A 20,447-nucleotide genomic window follows, 5' to 3' on the forward strand; every position below is an offset into this window, starting at 1 on the left:
AGTGGAACAACCTGCCTTCAGAAGTGGTGAATGCTCCAACACTGGAGGTTTTTGGGAAGAGACTGGCCAGCCATTTGGCAGGTTTCCTGCCTGAGCAGGGGGTTGGACTAGATGACCTCCAAGGGTCCCTTCCAACTTATTATTATTATTATTATTATTATTATTATTATTATTATTATTATTATTATTATTATTATTATTATTATTATTATTATTATTATTATCATAGAAATCTGCTTTACGAAGTAGGCAGTAAAAGCAGTGGTGGGATTCAGCCAGTTTGCACCACTTCGGCAGAACCAGTAGCTAATTTTTTTTGTTGCCCAGGCCCACAGTGGACTTCCAGAAGTCACATCCCCACAGAGAACCGGTTGTTCACGTATCTGAATCCCACCACTGAGTAAAAGTAAAACTAAATGGATGTATACACTATCACGCGTCCCATCTGGCTGCTCTCCTAGCCTCCTTCTCTCTAAGTTGACTGGGGAAAAAAAGAGAAGCATTTCAACAATACGTCCTCAATTTGAAAAAGAAAATATTGTAAATAGGAAAGGGAAATAGGGGCGTGCATGACTCAAAAAGATTCTCCAAAGGGAGACCTGTAGAAACCTCTCACAACCTTCACCCAGGAATAAATTCTGAAACCTGACAAACCTGTCTGGGAATCTTCCATATTATTTTGGTATGCAGTCTTGTAAAGTGTAAATGTTGATGATCCTATTAGGATAAATGAACAAGCAATTCATAAATCCCTTTGATTTCCAAAGGGTTGATTGATTATGTACACATGAGTTCAATTCTGCATTACTACTACCATGAAACAATAGGGTGATTTTTTTATAGAAAAAACAGGGAAATCAGATTTGACTGATTTGATTTGATTTGATTAAATTTATATGCCGCCCTTCTCCCTGAGGACTCAGGGCGGCTCACAACAATAAAAATTAAAAAAACGTAGAGTAAAAAATTTAAAAAAAGAATTAAACAATGATCAATCAAAGATGATCCACTTTGTTTCCAGAAGATGACAATATTCCAAATTAAGTTAAAGAATTCCAGTGAGCTTTTCAGATTTTTATGAATTTACCAGTAAGGTGTTCAATAACTTTCAGAGAGTTATTCTTATCACAATTTATCACACAGAGGAAAAGGATTGGAGGTTTCAGATTGCTTTTCTCAGTTCATAATTACAGGACAAACTTTTCCTTGCTTGGACAGGTAGTCTTCTTCTGGGGAAGCAATAGGAATTCCATGCTGAGTAGTTGGGAGTTGGGAATTGAAGATAAAAGATCACTGCAACCATAAAGGGCAAGGTAGACTTGATACAGAGAAGACAAGCCTGCCTGCCCTTTAAAATAAACAAACAGCAAATGTGTACTCTAGTGCTGGAGAATGGAACAGATATCCATCAAATGAAAGGAAAAAAAAATACTAAAATATCTGGAAATGAGGATGGATTGATTGATTGATGGAGTAGGGGACAATAGTCTCTTTTGCGTTTTCCTTACTTATGAGGATGCCATATCTAATGAAAAACATAACTTTTCACTAACAGCACTACTATTTCCCCCCAGAAGTGTGATAGGATCTGTCAGTAATGGCCTTTTGGAAACTGGTAATAATTCAGGTTTTCAGGGAGACTTTAGAGAATGATCAGCAATACTCAGTTTACAGCTTTGCTTTACTATTACATTCTATTAAAGATGATTTGCCTATTATTGCTTTGTTGGTTAATTTGGTTGCATTGGGATGTACCATGAAAATTTTAATTTTTATTATATGTTTCTTCTCCTTTGGGAGATTGGAAGGACTTGGTAGCATATAAATCCAAGCAAGCAATCATAACCAAATTGTCACAAAAATCTTGGCATTTTTCTCCTTTTATTTATGGCAAAGGAACCTCAGAAATACTAACTGGTGTATGTGTGTGTGTGTCACAGTTATTCTGAGGGACTGGTAAACTGAATCAAAATAAGAATTACAATACTTGTATTGTAATTGTTTTATTAAGGATCAGATAGAAAAACCTTATACCTTGTTCCTATAACTGTTCCTGTTACTTCTCCTAGTATAAAAAAACATTCAAGCATTCATTTATAATCTATATTAAACATGGGAAGGAAACAAATGCATCATTCTGAGAATGAGGATCTTCAGATGAATGTTTGCACCATTAGAAGAACCATTCCAAATCAAATATTTTATGAATAGTTCAACACTAGAATTAGACTTTTGTCTATCCAGCCTTTATATCCTTTGTAATCTTTTGACTGATTAAATCTGAGTAGACAATGCTCTCTTCTGGTCATGTAGAGGATAAAAAAAACATGTATAACATGATGATGAATCTTCCACCTTTAATTTGAAAATATTATGCAGTGTATGCATTTATAAACCACTCCAAAATAAGACACTGTATAAACTATATGCCTAACAGATAGGAATTTCCATGGGGTTATTAATTATAATTAGTATAATATTTAAAGAGGTAGGGAATTAAAAATTTGAGTGCTTCAAGTAGATATTTGTTAGTCCTTCTCAAGACATTTCTTTCTGTTCTTTAAAAAAACCTCTAATAAAAAATTGCAGAGCTTAAGGGCATTTGCTAAGGGTGTATCAAATACCGATATATTTAACACAGTTTGAAGCACACTTGTAATTCATTTATTATAAATTCACATACATAGAAATATAAGTCTCCAGTGGTATTAAAGTAGAAAATCTTTTAACTGGCATGAAGTTTAGATAAATGAAATTTAGGTGGATACTGAAACATCACCAAAAAAGAAGACAAAAGAGAACACCATCATGAATAAATTGCAACACCAATTTTCTTTAAAGTTCTGTTTGCTGATTGGGAGTAAGAACACTGCTCTGCTTTCTAGTTAGACCAGAGAATAATAAGGTTGGAAGGGACCTGGGGTGTCTTCTAGTCCAACCCATCCATGGCAGGAGATCCTAATTAAAATAACTTAAAATCAACCAATAGGAATGACTAATATAACTTTGTGACTCTGCAGATAAAAATGATGTGTATTATGGTGACCCACCAACTGCTCAGTGAACATTCTGGCAGGCACATTATTTAGTTCACAAGTTGTGTAGGACAGCAATTAACTCCAAACAGGAAAGAGCAATATTGAGGCCAAGGGTTTATTTCAAGCATTATCTCACAGCCTAAAGTTAATACAATTGACAACACCTCCTTAGAAGTTTACATCTCCCTCTGTACTAAGCAAGATTCTATCTGATGCTAAACAGTATAGAGGGACTGACTTCCCCAGATGTGGAGGATAAAGGAGTCTGGATCCAATCACAGGTTTGAAGTGAATGGTGTGTGGTGCGTACTTCCCCCTTGATACCTAAGCAGCTCCTAAATCCTGCTGTTCTTCCAATTAGCAGATGACAAGAAACAGACATCCTCCTGCCTCTCTGTGTCTGGTGGCAGATGGACCAAGCCACTAAAATCTGCGGCAGCAAAACTTTCATCTGTTTTATTTGAAATGAGCTGTATTGGTGTTCACACCATATTGTTCTAAAAAGGAATGAGAGAGAGAGAGAGAGAGAGAGAGAGAGGAATGAGGACCATCATAATAAAACTCTGCATAATTATGAAAGAGAAGAGAAACAGCCTATAAATTGTATGAAAATGCAAAATATTGTAAATACTTATTTTAAAACTATTAGCAGATTTATATTCAGGTGTGAAAATCCTGTGTTTATCTCAGATACCAGAGAGTTTGGGAAAGCACAGATTTGGGGATGGGTGTTCACATTCTCATGAAATTGATTGCTCCTGCACGATTCTTAATTTAAGATTCCTGTGAATGGGTTTTGTCTGGATAGGTTGCTAAATGGAAGAGTAGGGCAAGGTGTACAACTTGCCAATACTGGCAAAATGCCCAGTGCCTTCTTTTGCCAATGAGATGAGCTTTAAAAAAGTATAAGAAATTCCTTTTTAAAAATAGATATTTGAAAACAAAGCCCCCAAATGCAAGAAAGTGCAAGAGAGTTTAAAAGTTGTGTGAAATTGAATAATGTATTTAAAAATCAATAATTTCCCATTCCTTTACTAACTATGAGTCATCATGCTGGTGTGAGTAGCAGTTTCCAATAAAAATGTTAACCATGAGACATTAAAAACAGTTAAATAGGGATTGAATTGAAAACAAAGGAATTAATGGTTTAAACTCACAGCTGAATACCTATACAAAAGGATAAGCTTTAAGGGCTTTTTAAAAAGCTGTAAAAATGTCAGGATCTTCAGCAGAAAAGGCTGATACCAACTCACTGCCAGCTGTGCTTTGAAGCCAATATAAGTGAACTACATCAGATGATCTCAATAAATTTTAGAGGGTGATATACAAAGAGCTTGGACCTAAGCCATTATAGGGCTTTAAAAGTAAGGACAGCATTTTGTATTTGGCTCAGGAATGAATTGGAAACTAGTGCAGTCCTTTAAGCACAGGTGTAATACAATCTTTCCACATTCATCCCAATAATAAACTGGCTGCCAAGTTTTGTACCAACTAAAGTTTTTGAACTAAACAACTAGGCAGCTCCACACAGAAGATATTATAGAAAGTCTACAATTGAGACTGGAATTTCCATCATATGTTGTTGCATATGCAGTCATAACAAAGGTTGGACCCAATTCTATGACAGTTTTTGTGAATCATGTGGTTGTTAAGCAAATCACAGGGCCATTAAACAAATTCAGCTTTCTAAATGGGTGTTTTTTGGGCTGGAACTCACAGAAAAAGGGATTGCAAATCATGACTGCAGGACAGTGCAACTGGTTGTGATTACAAGCTGGTTGCCAAGCAACCAAATTGCAATTGGTGACCACAGACGTAGTGCAACATTCATAAGTGTGAGTACAGGTCATAATTCGGTTTTTCCAAGGCTAGTGTAATTTTGAAATGTTATTAAACAAATGGTTGAAGGTTGAGGACTACCTGTACTTATAATAAAGGCTGGAAATGATCAGCATGTACACAATATTCAAGATCATTATCTTCCAGAAAGAGATGGAGATCTTCTAGTACAACCCCCTACTCAAGCAGGAGACCCTATACCATTTCAGACAAATGGATGCCCAGTCTCTTCTTAAAAGCCTCCAATGATGGCAAGCCATTCCATTGGTTGATTGTTCTCACTGTTAGAAAATTTCTCCTTAGTTTTAGGTTGCTTCTCTCCTTCGTATCTTGGATTGATTACAAGAAGGTATTATCTGTCCCATGATTGGGTAATCAAGTGCCTAGAAATAACAAAAGTCAATAGAAACTTTGGTATTTCCTGGTATTCTCTTCTTTCTTTCCTTCTTTCTTTCTTTCTTTCTTTCTTTCTTTCTTTCTTTCTTTCTTTCTTTCTTTCTTTCTTTCTTTCTTTCTTTCTTTCTTTTCTTTCTTTTCTTTCTCTCTCTCTCTCTCTCTCTATCTATCTCTCTATCTCTATCTATCTATCTATCTATCTATCTATCTATCTATCTATCTATCTATCTATCTATCTATCTATCTATCTATCTATTCATTCCTATTCAATTGTGTCTGATTTTCAGACAAGTCCTTTTGTGTATAACCTTTTGTAGATCAAAATCACCATCACCTCCTGCTTATTTTCTCCTAAAATCTTCATCATATTTCTTGCTCATTCTCATTCTCTTTCAGATTCTTAAGAGAGAAAATGTGATCTTAGAGAATGTAATGGTGTGCAGGAATGACCTTGGGAGATGGAAGGAAGAGATGCTGACTGAGAAACAAATAATAGAGGGCATAGCCCACAGCTGCATAAAAGGCAGAGAAAAAAAACTCAGAAAAAACCTCTCTCAAGCTGAAAAACAGATGGCAGGAGATTTGTACTTTCAGACTTGCAAGATTCTGTTAATGTAGCGTTAAAAGGTAAAGGTAAAGGTTCCCCCGCACATGCATGCTAGTTGTTTCCAACTCTAGGGGCCAGTGCTCATCTCCGTTTCAAAGCTGAAGAGCCAGCGCTTGTCCAAGGACATCTCTGTGGTCATGTGGCCGGCATGACTAGACACCAGAGGCGCACGGAACGCTGTTACCTTCCCACCGTAGTGGTCCCTATTTTTCTACTTTCATTTTTACGTGCTTTCGAACTGCTAGGTTGGCAGAAGCTGGGACGAGTAACAGGCGCTCACTCTGTTACGCGGCACTCAGGATTCGAGCCGCCAAACTGCCGACCTTCTGATCGACAAGCTCAGCGTCCTAACCCACTGAGCCACTGCGTCCCCTAATGTAGCATTACAATAAAGCAAAATTAGCTCATTTGATTGTGTTTCATGTCTGGTATACCTGGGAAGGCTAAAAGAGTGAAACAGGCTCTGAATAATTTGTCTGAGCTATTACATCAGTTTTTGACCTTTTGGATAAGATCAAATGTAGTTCTTAGCCATTATATCACACTTCACTGTTAGAAACACTTTGCTCATTTTTTAATATAATAGTCTTCCCTGTACAAACTACGGTATTAGATATGCCAAATAACTAGCATATAGTGGCCTACTGGGATTGAGAGTACCAGATGAAGGAAACTTAATTCTTCCTATTTTTAGCTCCCCTTTCCAAAGGCACTTGAATGTTTTTTTTAAATGTCATTTAGAACCCACAGATCTGTATTAAAAATATGCACATGGAGGTTGAATTTTGCAGTCCTACTAGTTCAAATTTGTGCCTCTCTCTAAGTATTATAGTTTGACAGTTATTTCTGATTGACAGGCAGTGTGGTGTAATAGCTAAGAGTTTTTATTATAGTCTCTAACTGTATTAGAGAATTTCTAGGTTTCAGTCTTATATCAGCTAAAAACTAGATAGTATTCTGGAAGCCACCATAATCATATTCTTCAATCTCTACTTTATTCAAAATAATAGCACTGATCTATCTTACAGGATTATTCTCAGGGTGTCTAAGAAAACAGTCAATGTAAAATGAACACAATCAAGTTCTATATAACTGTTGCTTTAAAATACCATGTAATGTGAGATTTTGCTTAAGTTCCCATATTTAGGACAAAGACTTTTCCTTCTTGGCATGAAATTGTAGTCCAGCTGTGAAGAGGGGAAAAAAGGAGAATAAGCTCTTGAAGGGAAAAAATCCCAGAAATAATGGAAAGAACATTGAAAAATAGTACATTTGCTGAAAAAAAGAAATTATGATAGAAGTTGTATTGTTTACACTAACTGAATGGCAATATGGAATTATCCTATGTTACTTTTTTAACAAAGAGCCATATGGAAACAATTTAATATTTATAGTAAATGCAAATTCTTGGTGAATAATACTTCCCAATAGTTGTTTAATTAAAGTTATTCCATCATCTAAACATAAAAAAAACTAAATTTAATAATTAATTCTAGGATGTGAGGGGGAAAATGAAAAACATACAAACAACAGCTATTTCATACACTGGAAAGGGATCATTAAGACCATCATGTCCAACCATTTTCTAAAATAGGAACACAAGTTAAAGCATTCCCAATAGAAGGTTATTCTATATATTTTTCAGCTCTGTTTCAGCAGATTATACCACTGCTTTAGTGAACTGGTTTTCTTGTTGACTTACTTACCGGTATATCATTAGTTATATTTTTCCTTGATGTTCAGTTGGATATTTATTTTTATAGTTACAGTTTTATTATTTGGGATCATATAGTGGGTGTAGTGGCCTAGTGGTTAAGAAGGTGGGCTTGTCAACTGGAAGGTCAGCAGTCTGAGACCCAAACACCATGTGATGGAGTAGGCTCTCATTCTTGATCCAGCTTCTGCCAACTAGCAGTTTGAAAGCATGCAAATGCAAATAGATAAATAGGTACCACTTTGGAGGGAAGGTAACAGTGTTCCCTGCACCTTGATGTATAGTCATGCTGGCCACATGACCACGGACGAGTCTTCAGACAATGCTGGCTCCATCAGCTAGGAAACAGAGATGAGCACCACCCCCTAGAGTTGGACATGACTGAAGTGGGGAAACCTTTACCTTTACCTATGAGGTAAATCTGGAGCAAAAAAGAATTTCCCTCCCTAACATATGGAAACTATATTTCTTTTAAAGCAGTCTAAAGTTATGTTTTTCTTCTTTGCTAGCAGCCACATGATTCTATTCATTCATACTCATTTCAGTTAAAACTTTCTCCATTGTAGACACAAAGGTCATTGGAAACAATTGCCATATGAGGAAAAAAAATGAGCAGAACTATTTTCTCTGGGTTGGGGGAAGCTGATTCACCATTTATTGTTGTTATTCCATTGTACCTATTCTACTAACAAATAAAGGATAGTGCAAAGATCCAGACTTTAATGTATAGAAGTTGACATTTGTTGAGACAAATGGGAATGCTTGGTGCATCCAATGATATTGTGACAGTGGAGCACACACCGATTGTGATAACTCAAGTTAAGTCCCTAGTTAAATTAGATACAATTGATTATTTCTGTATCTCTGTTCTCTACAATTAATTAATGTTCTGTCTTCCCAAATTATTGGAAAGTATAAAAAGAGCTCCAGTTCTTTCTTTGATGTGACCAGTTGTCAAATGGAGTATGAACAAGGAATAAATATTATTTCCGCATTAGAAGATTGATTCATTGTTTCAGTTATTTATCTGAATACTTTTCAGTTAGATGTGAGAAGTATGTTAATTATGACTTGAGAACAACATTAGTGGTGTGTAGTATGTTGTTGCCCATACTTCATTGCAAGAAGAAATAGAAAATATGCATACTTTTGATTGTTTTCTTCGGACATAGTTTACAAACTTTTCTTAAAATGTTGAGCCACAATTTCAGCCAATATTATTATTATTTATTGCATTTATATACCGCCCTTTCCCTGAGGACTCAATATGTTTGTATCTGAGTGACATTTGATCATTTTTTAACCCCCAGAAATGTCTGAAATTGGTCAGCTACAAATTTTCCGTTGTCAATCACTAACTGTTCTAGAAAACCTGTTCTTTCAAGGAGTTATCACAATACAGTATTTGTGAGTATTGGTGAAAATGCTGGAAACATGCAGATTTGGCTGTTTTAAACATATATCCACCACAATTAGCATTTAAAAAGTCATGTTGATGTGTTGTGCTTTAACAGCATAGTCTACAAATCTCTGCAGTGTTGTCTTGAGGTTTTACAGATGCAGCTCATTATTTTCTCTATGATGCAGCTAAATTTTATGATGGGAGCTGCCCAGAGTTAATTATGAGCTAGGCAGCTATATAAATGTTTTAAAAGCCCTGGTAGAGATGCTATTCCAAAAACAAAGAATATAACAATATTCTGTTCTATTATAATATAACCCTTGAGAATGCCTTGGGGTCTTCTTCCATTTGTTAATTTCAACGAGATATATTGTTAAATTGAAGTCCTGTGAGAGATTGGCAAACATGTCTTAGGTTCTAGGCAAGAGTTATTGACTAATAAATTAATAGTATATTATTGTTTACTTTAAAATCTTTTTTTTTCTACTGGAACCATATATTGAGTGGGCTCCAGTCAATACTGAAGTAATTCCTTCTATCTTTTTGTTTAAAGTATATGGAAAACATATAGAGACGTGCTTCATAAAACCTAGTGTATTCCTGTAACACTATTTTATATTTTTGGTGATTAAGTGTACTGATGCCATTTTTGAAGAAAGGCACAGCATTTTCAGTTACTCCCCGTGATATCCACAACAGGGAAGGATACTACACAAATCTTTGATGGAACTACAAATCAGGGGCACCTTCCTCAGACAATCATGACTCCAAAGTGTTGGCCCATACACAACCTAAATCCAAAATTGATGGAGATTCTCAGTCATCCAGATCATAGTTATCCCAAAGAGCTGAAGAAGCTTCTTGGATAGGAAATGAAACATCTTCAAAGAAAAACAAGAAAGTCCAGTTGCCTCGTGAAAAAGCATCTTTGGCATAGCTAAGTCCAAAATGACTTTCTGGTTATTGCTTTTTACAGTTTCCAGTATCACTACAATGAGAATTATTATTTTTTCTCCATTATAACATTTTAATCATATTCCTGATGGTTTTTATTTAGCATTTTTGAAATTTTGCTCAGTTTCATGCTATAGGACTCCTTATAATCTTTGTTGGTTTTCTCTGCAATCTTTCGAGGGTCTCAGCAACTTTTCTGTAATGTGGCCAGAACTGGAATACAGTATTCCAAGTGTGGTCTCACCAGTGCAGTGTAGGGTAGTTATAACACTTCATGTGATCTTGAAGCTATCCCTCTGTTGAAGCAGCCTAGGACTGCTCTGGCTTTTCTGCCAGCTGCAGCACACTGTTGGCTCATACTTAAGTGGTGGTCCACTAGGACATCTAGATCCCTCTCACAGTTAATATTGTTGAGCCATCTATTCTATACATTTGGTTTTTCCTGCCTAAGTGCAGGACCCTACTTATCACCACTGAACTGTATCTTATTGGATAGGGTCCATTTCTCTAGTCTAGATCCTTTTGAATTTTTATCTTCCAAAGTGTTAGCAATTCCCCACAGCTTGGTGTCAACTGCAAATCTGATGAGCTCCCTTTCTATTCCCTCATATAAATCATTTTTGAAGAGCGCTGGGCCTTTTTTGTTGTTGCTATGGTTTTTGAACTGAACAGAAAAAAGATTTTGTTCAATTATTGAAAATCTTTCTTCAACTGATTTTGTTCAGTGGTTCTGAGAACACATCTGCCAGTTCCTTCAGAACCCTGGTATATAAACTATCTGGTCTTGATGAACTGAACTCACCTAAAGCGCTAAGATATTTTCTTACTAATTTTATACCTATTTTGACCTGCTTTCCCATGGTGCTGTTTTAATAGGTTGTTTTTTTTTCCTTTTGCATGAAGATAGATGCAAAGAAGGACTAAGTTCATCTTTCTCCTGCTACCTGTAGAGAGGAAGAAGGAAATATGTTTGTCTTTGTCCCTACTATCTGTCACCATGTTGCCATCTTCTCCCGTTGGTGGACCTAGCTTATCCCTTACATATTGAAACTACTTTTATTGTTGTTGGTGTTTGTTGCAAGTCTTAGTTCATTCTGGGCCTTAGCTTTCATGACTCCATTCTTGCAGCTCCTCTTTTCATTTTTTTTTATACTTGTCTTTTTGTCCCTCAGTTTGTTACAAAGCTCTTTATGCAATCATGCTGGTTTCACCTGGAGTCCCTCTCTTTTCTTTCTCTGGGGTATTGTTTGACTGGGCTTTAATAATCTCATTTTTCAGTTTCCCAAGAATCTTGAGTTGTTTTTCCTTTTGGGATTCCCATCCATGAAATTTTTCCTAATCTCTCTCTTAGTTTGTTGAAGTGGGCTCTCTTGAAGTCTAGAACACTAGTTTTACTTGGTTCAATGCCCGTGTCTGCATTATGTTGAATTCTATTCTAAAGTTCCTATAACTTCCACCTCTTCCATCAATTTAATCACTATTAGTAAGAATTAAGTCCAGTATAGTTGACTTTCTGCTTCTATTCTCTACCTTTTGGACCACAAAGTTGTCAGCTAGGCATGTCAGGAATGTTTGATCTTCCACTTGCTGCAAAGTTTGCCTTCCAATTTATGTCAGGGTAGTTAAAATATCACATTACTACAGTGATGTGTTTTCTGCACATCTTATTTAGTAGCAAATTGTTCATCTATTTCCTTTGCATGGTTGGGTAGCCTATGGTATACATGTATAGCAATTTCATCTCTTTTTCCTTTAATATTCACCCAAATGCATTGAAGATGGCATTCATCGTTCATACTGTATTGTGATTACTGTAGAGGTGTACTGATTCCTTACATGCAATGCAATTGCCCCTTCTCTTTTTGGGGGTCTGTTTCTTTTGAACAGTCTATATCCTTTTAGCAGTACATCAGGTTTTGGTCATGGCAACAATATCATACCTTCTCTCATGTACTAGAACTTCAAGTTCTCCCTGTTTGTTCCTCAAACTCTGAGCATTAGTATATAGGCATCTCAGCCAGTTTGGTCTAGTGGTTTATGCACCAGGCTAGAAAGCATGAGATCATGAGTTCAAGTTCTACCTTAGCCATGAAAGCCAGTTGGGTGGCCTTGGGCCAGTCACACTCTTTCAGCCCAACACACCTCACAGGGAGGAGTAAGGTGTGTTGCACACATAAAGGTGGGATACAAATTAAATAATAAATTTTAAAAATCTGAGTTTATGACTGACCCTACATTTGCTTTGTTTCCTGATTTCCTGATTTATAGCAGAGTTACCCTTCCTTCTCACGCTCCCTGCCTCAGAGATCCTTCTCTGTGGGCGCTCCGGAGCTGTGGAATCAGCTACCGGTAGAGCTCTGGATGGCGCCCGATCTTCGCTCCTTTCGTCGCGATCTCAAGACGTTTCTGTTTGTTCAAGCCGGCCTAGCCTGATGGGGATTGGTGGGGTTTTTAGTCTTGTGTTTTAATTTTAACTTGGTGTTTTAGAACTTGATTCCAACTGTTTTAATATGGGCAATTATTTAATCTTGTTTTAACGTTTGTATTTAGTATTTTACTCTGCCCTGTGAACCGCCCTGAGTCCTCAGGGAGAAGGGCGGTATATAAATATTATTAAATTAAAAATTAAATTAAAATTGTCTGATCTGTTGGATTGGGGTTTATGTTTAGGGTTTGGTCACCCTCCCTTTCAATTTTTAGTTTAAAGCCTTTCTGATGAGCTGAGCCATTTGTTTTCCAAACATTCTTCCCAGTCCTTGTGAGGTGCAGCCCATCTCTTGCCAGAAGCCATTCCAGTAGGATGTGTAAATCATGGTCCAGAAATCCAAAGTTCTCTTGACAGCACCATCCCTTGAGGCAGCAGTTTACTTCTAGAATTCTCTGTTGCCTCATTGGGTGTTGATCTACAGTTGACAGTATGGAAGAGAAGATTACTTATGTGCCGTATTGTTTTGTTTGGATTTTTAGTTCATAGTCCCTAGATATTTTGATTCTACTGTATGCTCTATATGTTATTGCCAGCTTATATACATTTATTTTTACTCTCAAATGGAGTCTTATAGCATCCCCATCAGTAATTTCCATGAAAATGGCAGTTTCTGATGCTCTCTGAAACGTTAAATGCTTTTTTTCATAATTCTACAGGCAAGCCAATCTCTCACTACATCTTTGCCAAATTGCCAAATGTGTGATGTTCAAACATTCTTCTAAGTTCAGCTGTCTATGTTGCAATGTACTTTCCCTTTTTTTCGGTTTAATTTAGGGAAACTGGAGCACACTACAAAAAGTAATGGTTTTGCTGCCAATTGTTTTTATATTATTTTATTAGCTCTGCAAAGCTGAACAATGAGGGCTTTTTTTGATAGTACAGTTATGCTTTGCGTCTCCCCATACTTAGTAAAATAAAGTCCCTTTACCCAGCAGCTATCTTATTTGCCTCACAAAATTGTTGAAGTTTCTTTGCATTTAAGGTCCAATCATTTATGGCAGGGTTGCTCAACTTTGGCAACTTTAAGGTTTCTGGACTTCAACTTCCAGTATTCCACCAGTCAGGTTGATAAACATTAATCTATGGTGTATCAAGCACATTAATCTTGCTAATAAAGCTAGCCATCCCTCTATGTCTTTTTTCTTAATGTTTATTCATTGTAACCAACTCAGCATTATACTTCTTTTTATTGCTGTTTCTTCCCCCTCTTTCTCCCTCCAGAAATATAAGGTGAGAAGGGTTTATTTAAATGAATCTACTCCATTGCCCCCCTTCATGGATTACTGCCTTGTCATGGCGAAGGGGCTTGTGTAATTCAATGAAGCTATGAGCTATGCCGTGCAGGGCCACCCAAGACGGACAGGTCATAGCCGAGAGTTCTGACAAAACGTGATCCACTGGAGAAGGAAATGGCAACCCACTCCAGTATCTTTGCCATGAAAACCCTATGGACAGTACCAAAAGGCAAAACGATATGACGCTGGAAGATGAGCCCCTCAGGTCGGAAGGCGTCCAATATGCTACTGGGGAAGAGCAGAGGGCTAGTACTAGTAGCGCCAGAAAGAATGAAGCGACTGGGCCAAAGTCGAAAGGACGCTCAGCTGTGGATGTGTCTGGTGGTGAAAGGAAAGTCCAATGCTGTAAAGATTTTTTCTCCATAGGAACCTGGAATGTAAGATCCATGAATCAAGGAAAGCTGGACGTGGTCAAACAAGAGATGACAAGACTGAACATCGACATCTTAGGTATCAGCGAACTAAAATGGACAGGAATGGGTGAATTTAATTCAGATGACCATCAGGTATACTACTGCGGACAAGAATCCCTCAGAAGAAATGGAGTAGCCTTCATAGTCAATAAAAGAGTAGGAAAAGCAATACTGGGATACAATCCTCAAAATGACAGAATGATCTCAGTTCGAATCCAAGGCAAACCATTCAATATCACAGTAGTCCAAGTCTATGCCCCAACCACCAGTGCTGAAGAGGATGAAATTGACCGGTTCTACGAAGCCCTACAGCACCTTATAGAACTAACACCCAAAAATGATGTCCTTATCATCATGGGGGATTGGAATGCTAAAGTAGGAAGCCAAAAGATAACTGGAATAACAGGCAAGTTTGGCCTTGAAGTACAAAATGAAGCAGGGCACAGGCTGATAGAATTTTGTCAAGAGAATACGATGGTGATAGCAAACACTCTTTTCCAACAACCCAAGAGACGGCTCTACACATGGACATCACCAGACGGTCAACACAGAAATCAGATTGACTATATGCTCTGCAGCCAAAGATGGAGAAGCTCTATACAGTCAGTAAAAACAGGACCAGGAGCTGACTGTGGCTCAGACCATGAGCTTCTTGTTGCAAAGTTTAGGCTTAAACTGAAGAAAGTAGGAAAAAGCACTAGGCCAGTCAGGTATGAATTAAATCATATCCCTGTTGAATATACAGTACAGGTGACAAATAGATTTAAGGAATTAGATCTGATAGACAGAGGTTCGTGACATTGTACAACAGGTAGCAACCAAAACCATCCCAAAGAAAAAGAAATGCAAGAAAGCAAAATGGCTGTCTGAGGAAGCTTTGCAAATAGCTGAGGAAAGGAGGGAAGCGAAAGGCAAGGGAGAAAAACATAGATATGCCCAATTGAATGCAGAATTCCAGAGAATAGCTAGAAGAGATAAGAATGCCTTCTTAAATGAACAGTGCAAAGAAATAGAAGAAAAGAATAGAATAGGGAGGACCAGAGATCTTTTCAAGAAAATTGGAGAGATGAAGTTCAATGGAAAAATGGGCATGATAAAGGACCAAAATGGCAGGGACCTAACAGAGGCAGAAGAGATTAAGAAGAGGTGGCAAAATTACACAGAAGAACTATACAAGAATGAGCTTAACGTCCCTGATAATCACAATGAGGTGGTCACTGACCTCGAGCCAGACATCCTAGAATGTGAAGTGAAGTGGGCCTTAGAAAAGCTGAGCAACAACAAAGCTAGTGGAGGTGACAGTATTCCAGCTGAGCTATTCAAAATCTTAAAAGACAGTGCAGTAAAAGTGCTACGTTCAATTTGCCAGCAAATTTGGAAAACTCAACAGTGGCCACAGGATTGGAAAAGATCAGTTTACATTCCAATTCCAAAGAAAGGCAGTGCCAAAGAATGTTCAAACTACCGCAACATTGCCAACATACGCTGGATCATGGAGAAAGCTAGGGAGTTCCAGAAAAACATCTACTTCTGCTTCATTGACTATGCTAAAGCCTTTGATTGTGTGGATCATAACAAACTGTGGCAAGTTCTTAAAGAGATGGGAGTATCAGAACATCTTATTTGTCTCTTGAGAAACCTATATGCGGGTCAAGAAGCAACAGTGAGAACTGGACACGGAACCACTGATTGGTTCAAAATTGGGAAAGGAGTCCGGCAAGGCTGTATACTGTCGCCCTGCCTATTTAACGTATATGCAGAGCATATCATGAGAAAGGCAGGGCTAGATGAATCAAAAGTTGGAATTAAGATTGCCGGAAGAAATATCAACAACCTAAGATACGCAGATGATACCACTCTAATGGCAGAAAGTGAAGAAGAACTAAAGAGCCTCTTGTTGCAGGTGAAGAAGGAGAGTGCAAAACTTGGGTTGAAACTTAACATTAAGAAAACCAAGATCATGGCATCTGGCCCTCTCAATTCCTGGCAAATAGATGGGGAAGAAATGGAAGTAGTGACAGATTTTATTTTCCTGGGCTCCAAGATCACTGCAGATGGGGACTGTAGCCAAGAAATTAAAAGACGCTTGCTCCTGGGGAGGAAAGCCATGGCAAATCTAGACAGCACACTAAAAAGCAGAGACATCACCCTGTCAACAAAAGTGTGTATAGTCAAGGCTATGGTCTTCCCAGTTGCAATGTATGGCAGTGAAAGTTGGACCATAAGAAAGGCTGAGCGCCAAAGAATTGAGGCCTTTGAACTATGGTGCTGGAGAAGACTCCTGCGAGTCCCTTGGACTGCAAGGCGATCAAACCGGTCAGTCCTAGAGGAGATCAATCCTGACTGCTCTTTAGAAGGCCAGATCCTGAAGCTAAAACTCAAATACTTTGGCCACCTAATGAGAAGGAAGGACTCACTGGAGAAGAGCCTAATGCTGGGAAAGATCGAGGGCAATAGAAGAAGGGGATGACAGAGAATGAGGTGGCTGGATGGAGTCACTGAAGCAGTTGGCGTGAGCTTAAATGGACTCCAGAAGATGGTAGAGGACAGGAAGGCTTGGAGGAATGTTGTCCATAGGGTCGCGATGGGTCGGACACGACTTCGCAGCTAACAACAACAACATAACAACACTCCATTGCCAATATTGTATTATTTCTATTGATCAAGCAACACTCCCCAGTAAAGAGTAACCTTTTCTACTGCTCACTTTATTGAAACTTATAGAAATATTAACTTCAGCAACTCTGCCAGAACTAGAATTGGGTATGTCTAATTTAATGAAGAGAAGGACTTGGGGCTGACATGATAGCAATGTTCCAATATCTCAGGTGTTGCCACAAAGAAGAGGGAATCAAGCACCTGGCAGGACAAGAAGCAATGAATGGAAATTAACCAAGGAGAGAAGCAACCTAGAACCAAGGAGAAATTTCCTGACAGTGAGAACAATTAACCAGTGGAACAACTTGCCTCCAACAGCTGTGATTGCTCCAATACTGGAACTTTTTAAGAAGAGATTGGACAACCATTTGTCTGAAACGGTATAAGGTTTCCTGCCTGAGCAGGAGGTTGGACTAGAAGACATCCAAGATCTCTTCCAACTCTGTTATTCTTTTATAACCTATACAGGCGGTTGAGTAACAATGCAAGATTATGAGTATGCTTTATTAACCAATCATAACAATAACACAGTAAGTACTTTTCAGGTGAAGATTAAGAAATAAATATTTCATGTCAAAGACAAGTAACTTCTCCAAGTTTCCTTAGCACAGCCATCATAGCCTTTTTTTTTTAACTAGGTGTCGAGCCCCTCGGGCTCGACATGCTCGCCGGGAGGGAGTTCCGGTCGCCGCCCGCAGCCCGCAGCCACAGCCGAAGCCGCGCCTGACAGCTGCTCGGTTCTTAACAGCTGATCCGCGGCCGAGGGAAGCTCCGGCCGCAACAGTCCGATCAGCTGCTTGGCGGCTACCAGGAACCTCGGCCGACATCGCCGGAGCCGCCCCTGCTCTCACAGCTGATCGGCGGCCGGCTCAACCAGCTGCTCGGCGGCTAGCGAGGACCCCGGCCGTCAACACCCGGGCCGCGCCTGCTCACACGGCTGATCGGCGGCCGGCTCGACCAGCTGATCGGTGGCTAACGAGGACCCCGGGCGTCAACACCAAGGCTGCGCCTGCTCGCACGGCTGATCGGCGGCCGGCAGCGGGCCATGCCACGCATGGGGAAGCCACGCCAGCCGTAACAGCTGTGCGGCGGCTTGAAACGGGTGTGGGCCAAGACACCGGGTTGGTGGAGGGGAGCACGTTAGGGATTCCAGGGGGTGGGGGGGGAGATATTGTACTACCGGGGGGTCAACGCAGTTTGTGTTGAACATTTGTATCCACTGCCCTTAATGAAAGACATGCTGTCCCACCTGGCTAAGGGGAGGGTGTTTACCCGTTTGGACTTACGTGAAGCCTATTATCGGGTACGCATCAAGAGATGAGACGAGCAGAAAACAGCGTTTAACTGCCCATTGGGCAGCTACCAGTTTCGTGTAATGCCATTCGGACTCCAGGGGGCCCCCGCCGTGTTCATGCAACTATTAAATCAAGTTTTGCATGAGCATTTGTACAGGGGGGTGCTTGTGTATCTTGACGACATCCTTATATATACGGAGACAATAGACCAACACGTTGCCCTTGTGCGCCAGGTTCTGCGAAAACTCCTAGAAGCACGATTGTACGTGAAATTATCAAAATGTGAATTTCACGCGTCTCGACTGGACTATTTAGGCTATCGGGTCTCGGCGGCCGGGATCGCAATGGATCCAAAGAAAGTGGAGGCAATACTGCAGTGGCAAGCCCCGGGGACCAGACGACAGCTACAGAGTTTCCTGGGGTTTGCCAATTTTTACCGCCAATTCATACCATCTTTTGCTGCAGTGGCTCTTCCGTTAACAGACTTGCTAAAAACCAAAAAGTTGGCGGTGAAACCACGGCCAGGATTGCGTGTAACGTGGACCATAGACTGTCAACGGGCCTTCGAGACCCTAAAAGGTTTGTTCACCTGAGAGCCCATACTTTTGCACCCCGACCCAGCAGCACCATACGTAGTGCAAGTAGATGCTAGCGACGTGGCGGTCGGAGCTGTCCTTTTGCAGCACAACAGTAAAGGCGCATTGCAACCCTGTGCTTACGCATCCAAAAAGCTATCAACCACCGAACGCACCTGGGCTATCTGGGAAAAGGAGGCCTACGCCATTCGGTGGGTGTTGGGAGACGTGGCGGCATCTCCTAGAGGGGGCAGAAAAGCCCTTCGAAGTATGGACAGACCACAGGAATTTGGAAGCTCTGCAATCCCCACGTAAGTTGGCTCCTAAGCATGTACGGTGGGCCTTGTATTTCAGGCGGTTCAGATTTACCCTGAAATACGTCCCAGCGGGGAAGAATTTCTTGGCGGATGCCCTCTCGCGGCTTCCGCAGTATGACAATCGGCGGGAGGAGGTGGTGCAAGCTCTTATCCCTCCCCTCGGCCCAGAGATGGTACAGGCCGTACAGGACAGGGTTGCGGATGATCTGGTACAGCGGCTGAAAAAAGCCCTGGAGGGAGATGGCTGGCTGCAGCAGCACCCGCGGCTCCTGACCCGACGGGACGACCTGGCCTGGTATGGGAGTAAGATGTATGTGCCGGAAACCCTGCGAGACACTGTACTTTATAGGTGTCATGATGCCAAGCAGGCCGGACACCTCGGGTTCCTGAAAACCCTGCATCTTGCTAGACGTCAGTTCTGGTGGCCCAGGATGAGGCGGCAGGTCAAAGATTATGTCCAGCGCTGCCGCACTTGTGCTATGGCCAAACCCCAGCCCGGGAAACCAGCAGGGCTGTTACAGACAGTGGCGGACCCCTGCCGGCCATGGCAGGACATTGGGATGGATTTCATCGTAGACCTACCAGAGAGCCGGGGGTACACTGTTATCTGGACCATAGTTGATCTGTTTTCCAAACAGGCCCATTTTGTTCCGTTGAGGGGCTTACCCTCGGCCCGGCGTCTAGCCTGGCTCTTTATTACCCATGTGTACCGCTTACACGGGGCGCCTAGACGTGTTATCTCGGACCGAGGAGTTCAGTTTACCGCCAGGTTCTGGCGTGAATTTCTCCAGTTCGTCGGGTCATCCCAGGGATTAAGCTCGGGGTATCATCCCTGCACGAACGGTGCGGCTGAACGGGCGAACGTGGCGGTGGAGCAATACCTACGCAGTTATGTCTCGTACCAGCAGGCAGACTGGGCCGACCTACTGGCATTTGCAGAAATCGCCCACAACAACGCTGTGCACAGTAGTACTGGTCTCCCACCGTACACAGTAGTGTCTGGCTACGACTTCCCTCCTGTTCCCGAGTGCGACCAAGGATCGACCTCCCCTTGTCAACCCCAAGAGTGGATGCTACAAGTCAGAAAGGCATGGGCGGCAACCAAGAAGGCTCTGAACAAGCAAGCCAGTATCGTAAAGGCCCAAGCAGATAAGAAGCGTCAACCGTTCCACACCCCAGGGGTCGGGGACTGGGTGTACTTGTCCACAAAATACTTGAGGTTACAGATACCTAGCAAGAAACTCGGCCCTAAGTATATAGGCCCCTTTCAGGTCACCCACGTCATCAACCCGGTCACGGTGCGTCTCCGGTTGCCTAAATTTCTGGGCAAGGTGCATCCCGTGTTTCACAGCAGCCTGTTAAAACCAGCCCCTGTTCCTGTCGGGGGGGAGCCAGTAGGGCCGGGCCCCGTAGGTGATGGACAATATGAGATACAGGAGGTTCTAGACTCCAGGAG

This window comes from Vipera berus (genome assembly GCF_964194415.1).
Source record: "Vipera berus genome assembly, chromosome: 2".
NCBI lineage: Eukaryota > Metazoa > Chordata > Lepidosauria > Squamata > Viperidae > Vipera > Vipera berus.